General features: G+C 38.6%; 1 long non-coding RNA gene across 1 annotated transcript; it reads right to left on the bottom strand.

Annotated features, from left to right (window-relative positions):
* Nucleotides 1-2,376: 2,376 nt before the first annotated feature.
* On the bottom strand, nucleotides 2,377-4,727 carry LOC127087686 (uncharacterized). Its single transcript, XR_007789997.1, has 3 exons — nucleotides 4,339-4,727; nucleotides 4,011-4,111; nucleotides 2,377-3,412 (listed from the first exon to the last, which is right to left on the bottom strand). It is a non-coding gene; the product is annotated as an uncharacterized LOC127087686 (long non-coding RNA).
* Nucleotides 4,728-14,721: the final 9,994 nt, after the last annotated feature.

Genomic DNA, 14,721 nt, shown 5'->3' with positions numbered 1-14,721 from the left:
CCGGTCATACTTGAACCTGCTCTGAAGATTCTTTGTTCAATACTATTCAGGTCATGTATGAACCTGTTGTTGAACCCTTTTATTCCGGGGTCAGGTCATACATGAACCTGCTCTGAAGAGTTTTTCCAATTTTTGTTCAATACTATTCAGGTCATGTATGAACCTGTTGTTGAACCTTTTTATTCCGGGGTCCGGTCATACTTGAACCTGCTCTGAAGATTCTTTGTTCAATCCTATTCAGGTCATGTATGAACCTGTTGTTGAACCCTTTTATTCCGGGGTCCGGTCATACTTGAACCTGCTCTGAAGATTCTTTGTTCAATCCTATTCAGGTCATGTATGAACCTGTTGTTGAACCTTTTTATTCCGGGGTCCGGTCATACTTGAACCTGCTCTGAAGATTCTTTGTTCAATCCTATTCAGGTCATGTATGAACCTGTTGTTGAACCTTTTTATTCCGGGGTCCGGTCATACTTGAACCTGCTCTGAAGATTCTTTGTTCAATCCTATTCAGGTCATGTATGAACCTGTTGTTGAACCCTTATTCCGGGGTCCGGTCATACTTGAACCTGCTCTGAAGATTCTTTGTTCAATCCTATTCAGGTCATGTATGAACCTGTTGTTGAACCTTTTTATTCCGGGGTCCGGTCATACTTGAACCTGCTCTGAAGATTTTTTCTCTGTTTGTTCAATACCATTCAGGTCATGTATGAACCTGTCGTTGAACCCTTATTCCGGTGTCAGGTCATACTTGAACCTGCTCTGAAGATTTTTTCTCTGTTTGTTCAATACCATTCAGATCATGTATGAACCTGTAGCTGAACCCTTATTTCGGTGTCAGGTCATACATGAACCTGTTCTGATGAGTTTTTTCTCCTTGATTATTCCCCAGCGTTGTCAGGTCATATATGAACCTGTTGTAGCATCTTTTTCTTTATTCGGTTGTATTCTAAGTGTCATTCATCAAACCTCACTTTGAATACTCCCAGTGTGTGTCTGATTCTCCAGCGGGACTGTTTCCCCAGCAAGTTGTTTCTTACCATTTGTCTGTCTCCCTGTGGATCATCAGCTTTCCCCACAGTTTGGTCTGTCTAAGTAGCATCTCCTGTCAAGGGTCCATCATATCCCTAGCAGATGAAAAATTACAAAAAAAGAATCATGCATCCATGCATATCATGGCATATCATGGCATATCATATCATATCACATCATGTCATGGGGATTCAGGATCAAAATTCGGGTCTTCTCAGTATTTAATCATCTCCCACTATGATCATATGAAGAGTGTCCTGCTTCATATTCTCTAGTTGAAGATACTTAAATAGGGGCAACTGTCATACCCCGATTTTGACCCTGAATTTTTTTATTTTTTATTTGGCACCTGGCCCAAAATTCATTTGCATACATTCATTCCCAAATCCATTTTTTTATTGATAGACATTGGTCATCATCTAGCTTCTTGATCATGGTGTATTTTGATTATAAAATGGATTTTAATCATTTGATTTTTTTAATTTTTCAATTTGATTGTAATTTCAAATTAAGCTTAATTCCAAATTTCAATTTAATTTTAATTGTTATTTTTACTCTAATTGATTTTAATTTTCCAATGAATGTTAGAATTGATATCAAAGTAATTTTAGCAAATTATGAATTAATTTGATTTTAATTTGGTTTTTTACTGATTTGTTATTATTATTTTTAAATTGATATTTAAATTAGTCTTGGACCATTTCTAAAAAAAAATCCATTTTATAACCAAACATGACCCATTTCCATAAACTAAAAAGTCATGCTCCAAATTACGCTTCACAACATTAATCTTGTTTTGTGAATTAGGATCATCCATTTAACCTACATGTCCATATGTTTGGTATTTCATCTGGTTCAAGATTTTGTTCAAACATTAATGCATATGCATTCTACTTGGTCATCCTTAGTTCATTGGTTCTGAGCATATGGTACTTTCAAATTCCTAGGTCTATGGTAATCCATTCATGTTTTCATTGATGCATTGATCTTTTAGTCCATTGTTTGTCCTTGATCCATTAAGATTCCCAGGCCATTAAGTCTTGATTTCATCCATGTATCTTGGTTCATTTGGTTCACGTGTTATCATATGCTCATGGTCCTTATGATTCAATGGATTGGGGTGTTTGTTTCATTCATAAAGTCAAAGTTGTTTTTTTTGTGTTAAAGCCAAGTTTTAATTCACATACAATCATGTTTTATTTCATCCAAACAATTGAGTTTTCATTCATTCATAAGGGTATACATAGTCCACTACAAAAAGAAATCAAAAAATTACATTTCATTCATGCATTGAATTCTTAATGATCGTGCCACTCTTCCTTTGTCTTTTGGCCATATGTTTTTTTGTTTTTTGTTTCACAAGTGACGCAAAATAAGCATGAAAATTTGATTGGAGACAATTGAAATGCTATTCCTTAATTGCAAAGAGCCTTCCATTTTGAACAAAAGTGTTACGTGGTTGTTAGAATACATTTCAAACAATACAAGTTACAGTGCAATTCAATCATAATTATGTCTCTTTGAAGACCACGGTACGAATCCAACAACAGCTGGTATGGAGTTCGCAACGCGCCAAGCCATTTTGCTTTGCTTTGAAGACTCGGAATCCACGACCTGCATAATAAAATCGGTTCCATGGTAAGTTTCATGACAGCAACAACCTGTAACATCCTGCAAAAATACCTAAAGCAATCAACACCATAACAGATTAAAACAAAAGAGTTGAAGGCCAATTTGGGAATATTTTACACACAGGAGATTGCAGACTCAACCTTGAATGTCTTCTCAATTCACCTGATAAGTATGTAGGACGGAAGGAAAAAAAAGGTTGTTAATTGTATATGGAAGCATCCTGATGCATCGAAAGTGTATCCTACCTGTGATGTCCTGGGTCAGGAAGACATCCTTGTTCAAGTATCCCAAACCTTTGGAGCAAAGATATGTGTTGATAAAGCCTAAAATCCATAATGTTTCAAGAATCCAATGGTTACGGCACCTGAAATCCGTTGTGAAGACACATCTGCTCGTTTCCATTTATTTGATGGATCTCCAGGACTATATGAAAGAGCACAAGCAAAACTGGTTGAGGCCAAGGCAACTCTACAGACTGAGCCTCTCATTGTCCGCCCCTCTGCCACCATGTCACTGAAATCTTCTCGTTGACTACGCAATTTCTCTTCCTCCCTTGCTTCTTCGTACCTGCATAGCTCCCGCAGAGCATTTCAAAGGGTGAACTTGAGGTTATCTTGTTTTATGCCATTATCCACTTCATGAGCAGATGGTCAGAATGAGCATGAACCCAAACAGTAGAACATGCTGCAAAACATGGACCCTGAAGCAAGAGCAAGCTAATGCAAATTTCTAGTTCCAAGCCATTAACCTGCAGAAAACAATGAAGATTCAATTTGAATGACCAAGATGATTAACTTGCACAATACCGCAAATTTTCGATGCTTCATGCTTATCTATAGTATTTTCTTACTTCCCATGTTCAAACTGTGACGAACGCAAAGAGGCTTTGAGGATTGTGCATTCGAGTCAGTGCTGAATCAGGAGTACAGTTGCTAGTGCAGAAGCATTCTAGAGAAGAAATTTCATATTCATTGTCATTTTCCAAACTCAAGGATGGAACTTGTAGCTCATGTTGAGGCTCGACGTAAGGGGGATGCTCATTGGAGCCGGTTGACAACTATCCTTTGGATGGTGAAATAGACAGGATACTGAGTGAGATAACTCCCATTCACCAAGTTGCCTGCATAGAAAAAAAACAAAGAGCCTAGAAGGTCCAATACATAACTCGTACTCAACCATGTCAACCGAAACTAAAACCAGGGTTGTGTTAAAGAACGGGAAGGATTTTGGAATCTTCAATGTTACTGCAGTAAAAGTAGGGTTAATTACCAACTGTAGAAATCCAGAAATTTCCCAATTTGGGATTGAGACAAGTCAGAGGAAGAAAGTATGTAGGTTCAGATTACCTTTCCGGAAGATAGCATCAAACAAGATAGAAGCACTTCTGAGCATGAAAAAGCACTTCTGAAAGCTTTCTCCTTTGAATCTTTATACACCAACCGAAACCCTAATTTGCAAATATAAAAAGAAAGGAGTGAGAACAGAGAAAGGGATCGGAGGCGGAGAGAAAAAAAACCACCACGAACAAACCCTAATTTTCAAAACGAAAAGATTGAGAGAAAAAAATTTGAGAAAGGATTGAGCGGCGAAAAAAAAGAACTTCAAAAAAGTGAAAACCCTAAATTCCCAAATCAAAGAACCGATTGAAAGGAGTGAAGGAGGGAGACTCATTACCTGAGCTGTCGTTGCCGTCGAAGGTCCGAAGGTGAGCTTTTTTTGTTTTGTTCAGCCATTGATTTTTTTTGTCGTACGCGAGAGAGGGGTTTTTGGTGAGAAGAAGAGATTGAGAGCGAAGAAGAGATTGAGAGCGAGTTCGTGAGAAGAGAGACGCGATTGGAAGCGATTGGGAGAGAGGTGAGTACGAAGGTTTGAGATGGTTGAGGGTGAGAGAGACGCGATTTGGAAGCGGTTGAGAGAGGTACGAAAATTTTAGGTTGAGAGAGATGGAGAGGTGATGAGTACGAGTGAGGGAGAGAGAGTTTCTTTGTGAGGAAGATGAATGCGTTCTCTCACATTTTCTGATTATGTTGTCCTTTGTTTAAAAAAAAGAGAATCCAAAGCAGTTAAAACTTAATGTTATTTAGTTTTTCCAAAACCTTTTCATTGATAGGGTCTGTTAGTATGCTCTGTTGGTTCCCACTCATTAAAATCTCTCGTTGGAAAACCCAACAGCCAGGCGGCCGGGTTTTGTTTTTTTGGTTCCTTCACCGTTTAGTTGGAAGTGTAACAGACTCTTTGTATTTAGTTTTAATTAGTTTTTTATTTTAATTCCTTTTTAGTTTATCTTAGTTCACATATTTAAGTTAGTAATAAAATAACAGCAAGTTGGTAAATAGCCTAGTGGAGAGAGGGTGGTTTTCATAGTCCCAAGAGGAGGGGGTTCGATACTCATACATAGCACTTTTTTAGTATTTCATTTTCTTTTAGCTTTTATTTTTAGTATTTTATTGTCTTTTAGCATTTTGTTTCTTTTAATATTTTTTTATGTACATGCTTCTTTATTAATTTCATCATGCATTCGAAACCATTTTTTTAACTTATAAAAATCATATTTTCTCGATTTAATATCGAGCCCTTTTTCACACCCTTGTAAGTCGATTGCTTTTTTTAAAGCATCGCCGTCAACCTCACATAGCTTACTCTTGGGCTTTCTTACAATGAGCCGGTTCTCTTGCACTTACACTCATACTTTTGCATTACTTGTTGTTTGGGCCCGAGTTAATTATTCCAATATTTTGAATCCCCATTTGACAAAATGTACCCCACTCCCCCGATGTGTAATAATCTCGTACTATTTTATTTCTCTATTGCTTGGTTGTTTAGTTAGATACTAGTATAAGAATAAAATCAACAATTTCAAAAAATACAAAAAATATGACTCGATCCAACGTCGAGTACTTTCTCAATAAACGAACCAACTCATTTCTCCATCCTATTCCATCCCATCTTTTTCAAACTTTCATCAATTGCTTGATCCAACGTCAAGCCATTTTCATAATAAAAACTCAAAAATATTAATCCCTATCTAAACCCTTTTCAATAAGATGGAAATGGAACGTGGTGTATACCACGCACTCCTGAGACTAGGATTCGAGATGTATATCTCGCCAATCCTAGCTCTCGCCATCATCCAAAATTATCCACTTTGTTCTCTCGAACACTCATTCAAATTTCTCAAACGTCCATCAATACTTGATCTAGGTCAAGTCATTTTCACAACAAAACTCAAAACACCTAATTCTTACTTAACACTTTTCCAGTAAAGGTGGAAATGGAACATGGTGTATACCATGCACTCCTGAGGTTAAGATTCGAGATGTATGCCTCGCAAATCTTAACTCTCGCCATCGTCTAAAATTGTCAATGTGGTTTCGTCAAACCCTTTCTCAATCAAATCTAAGATACCTAAATCTTATTTAACACTTTTTCAATAAAGGTGGAAATGGAACATGGTGTATACCATGCACTCCTGAGACTAGGATTCGAGATGTATATCTCGCCAATCTTAGCCCTCGCCATCGCCTAAAATTGTCAATGCGGTTTCTTCAAACCCTTTCACAATCAAATTCCAAAATACTTAATTCCTATCTTAATCTCTTTCAATAAAGATGGAAATGGAACATGGTGTATACCATGCACTCCTGAGGCTAGGATTCGAGATGTATATCTCGCTCATCCAAGTTCTCGCCATCACTCAAAATACGTCAACCAATCAAACTCTTTTCTCGCCGCCGTGCGACTAATCAAAAACCTTTTTCATAAACGAAAGGTATCTTGTCTTAAGTGATACAAAACAATGTTTCGGCCACGATTGTTGAGTAGAGATAATGACGCTTTTCCGAATGTAGATTTATAAATCCGTTCGATGTGTGGTACGCGTCCACTCCTCATCTGTTTTGGGTAAAACAATGTTTTCGTCGATTAATACAATATAGCTTTCGCTAAAATCGACCAACAAACAAACATTTTTCTACCCAGAACTACGTAAGCCTTGATTTCTCTTCTGAGATACGTAGGAGCAGGATTTGTAAATCTTGTCAGGCCCACTAATAAAAAAACTTAGGTTTAGTCCTTCGTTAAAAATCCAAAAACATTTCTTCTCTCTTCTATTCTTTCTTTCTCACCTAATAATTCGAAAAGCCTAATATTTTAACTAACACTAATGCACACAACTGACCTAATGGTTCCCGTTGAGTACAACGGACGTGAGGGGTGCTAATACCTTCCCCTTGCGTAATCGACTCCCGAACCCTGATATTGGTTGCGATGACCATATCTTATCCTTTCTTTTGTCTTGGGTTTTATCGATATTTCCCCTTTCCTTTTTAGGAATAAATAAAGTTCGGTGGCGACTCTGTTCAGTCCATCATTGCGAGCGCGCGATCGCGCTTCGCTTTGAAGTCGTATCCCCATTTTTCGAGGTGCGACAGATGGCGACTCTGCTGGGGAAAACAAATCCCTAAGTGAGTCAAGCCTAGTTAGGACGTCTGTGTGCCTTTGTTTGTTTAATTGTGTGGCTTTTCTTTATTGTTTTTACTATCTTTATTGTTATATCTGTTGAATATTGGTTCTATTGTGATTGTTGGTACTTGGATCTTGATTGCAAACCATGTGGGAAAGACTCTACACCCGAGTCTAGAGTGAAAAAAACATAAGATAGGACGATGGTTGAGTAGTACGGACTCCCGAGGTGTATACTTCGTAAGAGTCTGTACGAGAACCTCACTTAGAGTAGATCCTTTTGCAAATATTGTCGCCCGAGGTGTATACCTCGTAAGCTTCGATGTTTCAAAGGGGTCCATGACTCTAAGGACCTTTTAGAACATTAAACCTTTGGCCAACTAGAAATGATGGTTGCGTAGTATGGATTCCCGAGGTGTATACTTCGTAAGAATCGATACGAGAACCTCGCTCAGAATAGATTCCCTAGATGGAGTTGATGACCGGAAAGTATTTTCCGTAAGCGTCAAACAGTCTTTCGAATCCGTGACTCTGAGTACCCTGTCTAGAACCCAGTCGATGGTTGCGTAGTACGGACTCGCGAGGTGTATACTTCGTAAGGGTCGGTACGAGAACCTCACCCAGAATAGATTCCCTTGATGGAGTTGACGACCGGGAAGTATTTCCCGTAAGCGTCAAACAGTCTTGTGAATCAATGCATGCATGGTCAAGTCTGTACAAACAAATACCAAGTTATCAATGCAACGACCAACTTACCAATGACCAACCTATTTATCCTGTGCAGTTGAACAACTTAGAAATGCATTCAATTTCAATTCCATTCAAACTATCTACATATTTAATATTTCAACACAATGTCTTCCACACAACATTACATGATCAGTGCACATGTCGAAGGTGAAATATTTGATCATCAGTTGTTCGGTTTTTGTTTTCGAAACACAGAGGTGACTCGGTTTATAATAAATCGACAATCAAATTTTTCACATCTGAAACAAAGAATAGAAAAGAATTTGCAGTGCAATAATGTGGGTCAGATCATCTATAAAAATCCGGTTTGGTTTGCAGAAAACCAGGTAAAATTTTATCAGAAGAAGATTCGAGATGATGATGATGTTCAACATATGTTTGGCAGTCACGAACAATCCGGTTACAACGATATAGAGTTGTATATATTACAACATCAACAACATGAGTCTCAGTACATTGATCAGTCACAAGTGTTTTCTGAGACTAATGACGAATAAGCTGAGGTGAATGTTCCAGACGATGAAGAAGAGGAACCTGAGATCATGGTTGATTCGATGGTGAACGCTGAAGAGGAAGAGGAGCCAATACCAGCAAGTCATGTATATTGCCCACCCCAACACATGACAAGGTTAAATTTGGGTTCAGATGAACCTTCGACAGATGTATGGTACAATCCTTACGTGCAAATGCAAGGATCTCTGAAACGAGGAGACACATTTCGCACAAAAGAGGAATGTGTAAAAGCCATTAAGAAATTCCACATGCAACTATCAGCAGATTTCAGAGTTGACAGAACTGACGCATCGAGGTATAAAGTTTATTGTCCGAATGAGCACTGCCTTTTTAGGTTGTCAGCTTCGTATCAGAAGAGGAGCGAGTCTTGGGAGATTGGATCAATGGGTCCAGATCACACATGCATGCTGATAAACCCAATGCAGGATCATCGTAAATTAAGCTCTCAGCTAATATACGATGAAATATTATCTGTCATTGGCGACAATCCGTCGTTAAAGGTGAGTACAATAATCTCATATATTAGGGCAAAGTACGAGTACACTCCATCATATAGGAAGGTTCCAAGCCTTTCGTACCCCCTGATTCCATGTCATTGCGGCCTGCTCAAAGGTTCGAAGGGATCCATCCTACTTGATATCTGAAGTTTACAAAGTCGCCAGGCTTTCAAATGTTTATACAATTAGTTTTTCGGTAATGGCAAAAGAGGATTATTGGCCAGAATATCAAGGGTACATTGTTTGGCACAACGAAGTTATGCGAAGGAAGAGAAAGGGTTGCCCTAACAGCACCCAGATTCGAACCGAAATGGATACAACGAACAAAATGGTTAGACTATATAGTTCATGCTGTCAACCAGGTCACAATCATAATAACTGTCCTAGTGTTGGAACGAGCACGACCAGATAAATTCAGATGTACCTTTGTTGCTATATATGGAAAACTAAATTTATTTCAAAGTACCTCTGTTGCAATATATGGAAAACTAAATTTACTTCATAGTAGACGTCTGTGAGGAAAAGACAGTTGTTCATAAAAAATAACACAAACAATTAAAACAACTAGAATACAAAAACTATGCGATGACAACCATCAAAACAATTTTGAACATGTAATGTATCATCCTACGAGCGTCGTGGTCGGTCTTAATATCCACCCATCCGCGCACTTCTCCGTGTTGGTTGAACGTGGACACAAGCCATTGTATTCTTCTAATCCGTTCACCCTCTCTAATTTCTCCCTCTAACCAATTGTACAACGTCCGATTAAGACGTTCAAATGTATCTGTGTTCCAAAGTCGAACCTGAATCGGAGCCGCAATGGCAGAAAATATTACATCAGCATTTCGTTTCTGAATGTATGCAGACATTGTTGAAACAAAGAAAATTGAAATTGATGGTTGAACTAGATTAGGAGATGAATTTGAGTGAAAATAATTATATGCAAGGTGTTATATTTATAGAGACGGAACATCTATTGGACAAAACACGTGGGCGCCAGATGAATTGGGGCTCACATGACCATCACAAGCAGGCGCCACATGAATTGGCACCCACCATGCAAAATGCACTCAGGCGCCAGAGGCATTGGCGCCTCCTCATGAGGCCCAATGCATGTGCGCCAATGCTACTGGCGCCTCCTCTTATTGGTATGGGGGTGCGCCAATTCATCTGACGCACCCTCTACCAAACTTGGTTATTTTGGTTTTTTTTTTGAAAAATTGGTTATTTTAGATTATTTTTTTGAAAAATTTGGTTATTTTGAAAAAAATTTCTTAAAAATGAATTAAAATATATTTTAATTTGGACAAAACCTAAAATTCCTTCAAAACACCAAATAAATGACCAAGGGATGTATCCTAGGTCAAACAAGGTCAATGAACCTTAGCCAATTTTTTTTACAATTTTTAGAAAGTCATGAGTATTTTTAAACAATTAAAAATATGCACAAAAACATTTAATTCATGAAAAATACCAAAATTAATCCAAAAGATAATTTTAATTCAGAATATAGAAGAGAAAAATATTATTTTTTTTTTGGTGAAAGTCCCATATTTTTTGGATAAAAAATGGATTTATTATGAATTAAATAAAATAAGAGCAATTAAAAGAAAATCAGAAAATACCAAAAATCAAGGGCCATCTGATCTTCCTCATTAATTGAGGTGGCATATCTGATGGTCACGCATGTGGTGTCCACCAAACACATTAGTCAAATGCGCTGTGTAACACCCCGATAATAATAAAATAATTATTTAAATTGAGTTAATAATTTATTTATTAATTTAATTAAATAATTGGAAATTTTATTATTATTATTATTATTGGAAAATATATATATGTTGGAAATAAGGAAAAGAGCCCATTTGGAGTAAAAAGGTTTTTACGTGAAAAACAGAGAAAGCGATCGTGAAAGAGGAAAAGGGCAAAGAGACAGAGCAAGGGCTGAAGGTTGAAGAGAGAAAAGCTTAGAGCTCAAAGATTCGCCGAATTAACTCAGGTAAGGGGGTTTATCGTCGATTAATGGGTATTATGGGATAATATGTGATGGGTAGTGATAAGCCGTTAATTTGACCCTAATTGGGATTATTGATGCTGAAGAATTATGTTGGATAAATTGCATTTAGACTGTAATTGATTCTGTGTTTGGGTTAGTTGTGAAATTCCGAACGTATAGCTTTTTACGGAATCGGAATCGGAGGTCCGGAAGTCCTCCAACGGCGGAAAATGCGGAGAATTCTGCATTCTGCCTTGTGTTAGCGCAGGAACTGCTGTTTTGTCTGCGTTAACCGGTTAACCCAGGGTGTTAACCGGTTAACACTGTTATGAATTGTGAAATTGGTGCTGTTTTGCCTGCGTTAACCGGTTAACCCAGGGCGTTAACCGGTTAACACTGTTAAGTTTTGGGCAGTGAGCGTGTTTTGCCTGCGTTAACCGGTTAACCCAGGGCGTTAACCGGTTAACACTGTTGCAGAGTGGAAAAATTGGCTTTTTAATGTTGTGTACATAATTGAGAGTTGGCCTATGTTGGCGTATGATGTAATAGGGATTATTCCCGCTGTTTTGAGCAGTATAGGTATTAGTGGAGTGTGCTAATGCTGTGTTTAATTGATTTACATGATAATGATGTGTTGATACATGTGTTGATGATGTATGATGATATGCATAATGCTATGAATGTATATATTATGCATGTATTGGTAAATGGACTGTTGTATGGCTTAGAGTGTGAGCATATGTCCATTGTGAATTGTTGTTGATGCTGCATTGCTAGATGATTAGCGTGCATAGCATAGCCTTCGGGGCTGTAGCTAATTCCCATGGTGAGGAATTAGTGAGTGAATCATTGTGGATTTGTTGTTGATGTTTGCATGCTAGATGATTAGTGTGCATAGTCTAGCCTTCGGGGCTGTAGCTAATTCCCATGGTGAGGAATTAGTGAGTGAGTCACTAGGTCTCAAATGAGTGGGACTAGTGAGCTTAGTAGCCGTATCTGGAGGGATCGGTGAGCTTGAACTATATGTTCAAGAATAGTCGGTACCGCATGTGTGGAGTCTCATTGCATAATGTATGTATGGCGTATAATATGAATGGATGTATTCCAATATTATACGTGTGTTTGAGTTGTTGTGGAGTATGATTTGAGATTATACTTGTGCTTTATGTTGATGTTGAGTTGATGTGCTGTTACTGATTGTATGTTGCAATTAGGGTGATTAATGTGTTAAATTGCTTAACATGACATTATGTTCTATAATACTTATTATATTGATTGAGGAACTCACCCTTACAACTATTTTTCAGGTAACGAGAAATGAGTTGAGTAGAAGCGAATGCTTGGAGTCTAGTGTAGTCTCCTTAGTGGGTCGTGCTCTGATAGATGTAACATCGGGATGGGATATTTACCTTGTTGAATAATTTACATGTGAATGTTACATGTTTTACATGATTGAGGAGATCTCTATCCGTTGCGTTTTATGCAAATGTTTATGTTTTGAATTAATAAAAGAGCATGACCGTTATATGGTTGAATGTTATGAATATTATGTGTGACACTCTTGAATGGCATAATTACTCTGAATTGTTATATGTTTATTATTTTTTTTATTAAATATTTGGGGTATTTTAGAAGGGTGTTACATTAGTGGTATCAGAGCATAGTCGGTCGAGTCGAGTCGTAATTATTCTGTTTCCCCTGTACGGTATAGGTGTTGTGTAACCCTATCAGTACTCATTGTTTTAGTTTGTTTGGGTTCTCAGAATAGAGATGGCTGGAAGAGGTAGAGATGATGCTGCGATTGCTGAGGCTCTGGGTATGCTAGCTGGAGTACTTGGAGGAAATCCGAATGTTGTGGGAATGGGAGCTGCTCGTCAACTGAGTGAGTTCCAGAAGAACAATCCTCCAATGTTCAAGGGAGCATACGATCCAGATGGCGCTCAGAAGTGGTTGAAGGAGATCGAGAGGATCTTCCGAGTAACTGAGTGTGCCGATAACCAGAAGGTCAGGTTCGGTACGCATATGCTGTCAGAAGAAGCTGATGATTGGTGGGTTGCTACCCGCACAGAGTTGGAAAATGCTGGGAATGCTGAGATCACTTGGGCTGTGTTCAGAGAGAGATTTCTGAGGAAATATTTTCCAGAGGATGTCAGAGGAAAGAAAGAGATAGAGTTCTTGGAATTGAAGCAGGGTAACAAGTCTGTTACGGAGTATGCTGCTAAGTTCACAGAACTGTCAAAGTATTATACTCCCTATAATGAGGCTGCTGGAGAATTTTCGAAATGTGTGAAGTTTGAGAACGGGTTGCGTCCCGAGATCAAACAGGCTATTGGATATCAGCGAATCAGAGTGTTTTCTGACTTGGTTGACTGTTGCAGGATTTTTGAACAGGATTCCAAAGCCAGAGCAGAGAGCTATCAACAGAGAGTTGATAGGAAAGGCAAGAATCAGAATGATCGTGGAAAACCGTATGCAGCTGGCAAAGGTTTCCAGAAGCAGAGTGGGATGAAGAGGTCTAGTGGGGGAGACTCTAGTGCCCCTGCTAAGTGTTATAGATGTGGTCGGGCTGGACATCGTGTCCATGAGTGTACCAGTGCTGAGATGAAGTGTTTCAAGTGTGGCAAAGGTGGTCATTTGGCTGCAGAGTGCCGGTTGAAGACTGTAACTTGTTTCAACTGTGGAGAGGTGGGTCATATTAGCCCACAGTGTCCTAAGCCAAAGAGAGAGAATCAGTCGGGAGGCAAGGTCTTTGCTTTATCAGGTTCTGAGACTTCTGCAGATGATCGTTTGATCCGAGGTACGTGTTATATTAATGGCTTTCCTCTTGTAGCTATTATTGACACCGGTGCTACTCATTCCTTTATATCTTTGGATTGTGCTGTGAAACTTAAGTTAGAGATATCTGAGATGCTTGGAAGTATGGTGATTGATACTCCTGCGAAGGGTTCAGTGACTACTACTTCAGTTTGTTTGAATTGTCCCTTGAGTATTTTTGGTAGAGACTTTGGGATAGACCTTGTGTGTCTTCCACTAGTGCAGATTGATGTTATCTTGGGTATGAACTGGTTGGTGGTTAACCGAGTTTATATTAACTGTTTTGATAAGACTGTGATATTTCCTGAGATTGAAGAAGGAAAGAGTTTATTTCTATCAGCCAGACAGGTGAATGAGGAAGTCGCAGATGGGGCAGAGTTGTTTATGCTGTTAGCGACTTTGGAGGCTAAAGATAAACTGGTAATTGGCGATCTAGTCGTGGTGTGTGATTTTCCTGATGTGTTTCCGGAAGAGGTGAATGAATTACCGCCAGAGCGTGAAGTTGAGTTCTCGATTGATTTGGTACCTGGTACTAGACCGATATCGATGGCTCCGTACCGTATGTCTGCTGTTGAGTTAACTGAATTGAAGAGTCAGTTGGAAGATCTGTTGGATAAGAAATTTATTCGTCCGAGCGTGTCACCGTGGGGTGCACCAGTGTTATTGGTTAAGAAGAAAGAAGGTACTATGAGGTTGTGTGTGGACTACAGGCAACTGAATAAAGTGACGATCAAGAATCGGTATCCTTTGCCGAGGATTGATGATTTGATGGACCAATTGGTTGGTGCGAGGGTGTTCAGCAAGATCGATTTGAGATCTGGGTATCATCAGATACGTGTGAAAACTGAGGATATTCAGAAGACTGCTTTCAGAACAAGGTATGGACATTATGAGTATTCTGTAATGCCTTTTGGTGTGACTAATGCGCCTGGAGTATTTATGGAGTATATGAATAGGATTTTCCATCCGTACCTAGATAAGTTTGTTGTGGTGTTTATTGATGACATTTTGGTGTATTCGAAA

Source organism: Lathyrus oleraceus, chromosome 5 (genome assembly GCF_024323335.1).
Source record: "Lathyrus oleraceus cultivar Zhongwan6 chromosome 5, CAAS_Psat_ZW6_1.0, whole genome shotgun sequence".
In the NCBI taxonomy this organism is placed as follows: Eukaryota; Viridiplantae; Streptophyta; class Magnoliopsida; order Fabales; family Fabaceae; genus Lathyrus; species Lathyrus oleraceus.
This window is presented reverse-complemented; position numbering and strand designations above follow the sequence as displayed.